This window comes from Scylla paramamosain, chromosome 5 (genome assembly GCF_035594125.1).
Source record: "Scylla paramamosain isolate STU-SP2022 chromosome 5, ASM3559412v1, whole genome shotgun sequence".
In the NCBI taxonomy this organism is placed as follows: domain Eukaryota; kingdom Metazoa; phylum Arthropoda; class Malacostraca; order Decapoda; family Portunidae; genus Scylla; species Scylla paramamosain.
The window spans coordinates 13714192-13717226 of NC_087155.1; positions in this window are offsets into that span (position 1 = coordinate 13714192).

Genomic DNA, 3035 nt, shown 5'->3' on the forward strand with positions numbered 1-3035 from the left:
GCAATAGAAACACCGGCACATACACTGCCATCAGCACTAACACTGGTACACCCACTGCCATCAGTAATAGAAACACCAGTGCACACACGTCGTCAGTACAGACACAAGTACACCCGATGTCTCTTCCAATGGTATCTCTGAAAAGTACAAGGCTCCTGGCATCTCTGAACTGATGGACACTGACGCCGCTAGTTTCATCATATTTCTATGGTGCACACATGGTGATACATGTGTTGTGTGCTGCTGGAGTTATGCGTGGCCAACACATGGCTCCAGGAAAAGAATCCGGTTTCGAGTCAGAATTAAAAATAGTCCGTCAAACAAATGGTCACTGAACTCAACCTAGATATGTAGATGTTTCATATAAATGCTCAAACTGATAACGAAATATTAACATCTGTCAAACGAATATTAAACCCGGGGAGCAGCTGAGGGGCTCCACCGGCTATCAGTAATCAGGGAACAGCGGCGATGGATGGGCGACACAGGTAACACGTCAATTACCAAACTGCTACACGAGGCACCAGCCCTGCCCAGGTACTACACGCCACCACGAGGACCCCGCAGAGGACGCCATTAATCACGTGTCCCCAAAATGTCTCCAGACCAAGACTACGCGGCACCCGGTGAGAGGGCGGCGGGCTGAACACCGTGCCGGGCCAGGGACATCGAGGTGCCTGCTGCGGGACCCCCAGTGAAGGCCCAAAGCACACTATTCATTTATATAAGTCAACAATGCCACAGGTGAGGTGAGTCTCCAGCCGCGTTCAGCTTGTCATATAAATTTCCTCGACACACAGGGACGAAATCACAAATTAAAAGCCGGCACTTACTTAGAAAAAAAAAAATAGCAATGCATTTAAATGAATGAGGGCCTGCAGTCAATGAATAAAAATAATTACATAAACTTAGAGCAAAAACAGTGCTTGTAACCAATGCTTCATTTAATACTATTAGCAATGCAATTAGCTTCAGACTGCATCTTCCTGCTGATAAATCTTACCTTAGGAGCATAAGCAGTAATTTAGGAGCCAATGAAAAATTAAACATGATATCCGCCCGTCCAAAATAACTGTAATAAAACATCCACGCAGGGAGAGGCCAGACACCCGCCCCCTCCAAGACAGTCCCCAACCCCTGCCTACTCTGGGTCAACCCCTTTCCCCACCTCCCCCTCGACCAGCCCCCCGCCACGCCCGCAGCTTAAGGGAATCCTGCAACTCACTCAGCACAATGGTCGGTGCTGTTAAAACTCTAAGCCCTTGTTAAGTTAAACATATACACAAATACTTTACGCTTTCCTTGATACAATTACCCTTCCTGGTCAGGCCAACTCCGCCATTACTCTGATCGCGGCGCGGGAAAAGACGCCACCAACTTGTTTTCTGCATTATGTTCCCAGCCTCTCTCTCTCTCTCTCTCTCTCTCTCTCTGTGTGTGTGTGTGTGTGTGTGTGTGTGTGTGTGTATGTTTACTTGTGATCAGGAGGTTACACAGGAACACCGCGTCCGTCCCCCAGTACCCGTGTCATGTGTTCTTCTCAAGGGAACATTCTAATCGTGGTTCTTCAAGTGGAATGTTGCACGTAACCTACAGACAGCGCCGCGTCCTCCCTTCCCTTCCCTTCACCTGCGGCCTCCTTCACCTTCCCCCACACGCACCTGCCGAACTGATTACGCGTCCCTCTGCTCCTTTTACCGTGTGTGATTGTCTGAATGTTCCACCAGTTCTTGCCTCCTCGCCTGTCTTATTGTATGTTATCCTCCCAACGATTTCTCTCTTTTTTTCGTCTCGTATCAGCTATTTATTTTATTTGTTCTCCACACTTCTCCCCAGCCGCGTTCATTTCTCGCCCCGTCTACCTGCTTGTATGTCAACTTACCAGGTAGCCTCTGTTTTACTCTAGGACGGAGACAAAGTACCTGAAGGCGATGGACTCAGGTGTCCCGGGAGAAAACAGCTTTAGTTAATGCTGACTCCTTACGACCAATGCCTGGAAAGGAATTGCGAAAGCCATTTTTTTTTTATGTTGTGTGTGTGTGTGTGTGTGTGTGTGTGTGTGTGTGTGTGTGTGTGTCGTTTTCTCTCAACCGGGGAGAAAGGACACCGCGGTCGTAGCTTACACGGCAAACAGAACCCCGCGGCGCAACATACGTCTTAATGTCACAGATAAGCTTAAGTCAGGATACGGAAAAAGAAATGTTTGGCAATATTCCCGAAGAGCACAACTTATACAAAACCCGAATTAATTACAATCACAGCCACGGGGTTCAAGAGGGCATCGGCTGTATCTGGAAATATGTTGAGAGCACGTAGCGGATCCTTCACTCACTTGAAGTCTCACCATCTGGCGGGATTTCAGCTCAGTATTCTTCCTTTTACTGCTCTTCCCTCAGAGCGTCTAAGATTAAGCCACCCTCCCGCTCACTGGTGATACGATTGCAGCCTCTCACCACGATGCTCTCGCCACCCACAGCCCGCCCCGCCAGCCCCTGCCTGCCCTTGCCTACTCCCCGCGCCTCTCCTGCCACGCCTCGTCACGCTCCACCACGCCACGCGACACTGACACAGCGCACGCCCACGACTCCAGACCACTTCACTCAGCACCGCCTCATCATATGCAGCGCATGACGTCGCCCACCCCGTCTGTCACACGCCGCTGCCGACCACCATGCCGCTCCACATCTGACACAATCATCTATAACCACATCTGCCACTCTCGCCGCCACCAATCACTGCCCTGCACCACATTAGCCACACACGAACTGCACTGCTACACAACAACTCCAGCCGTGCTCCCCTTTGCCACCGCTAACCATCCAGGAGACCATAATAGGACCACTGTCTCCCACACACACACACACACACACACACACACACACACACACACACACACACACACACACACACACACACACACACACTCGAACATCCCTGCTACCCACAATGGCACGCAGCATCTATCACACGGACACCCCTGACAGCCTCGCCAAAAACTCACCACCACTGCACTTTCCTGAACTACAAATCCCAGG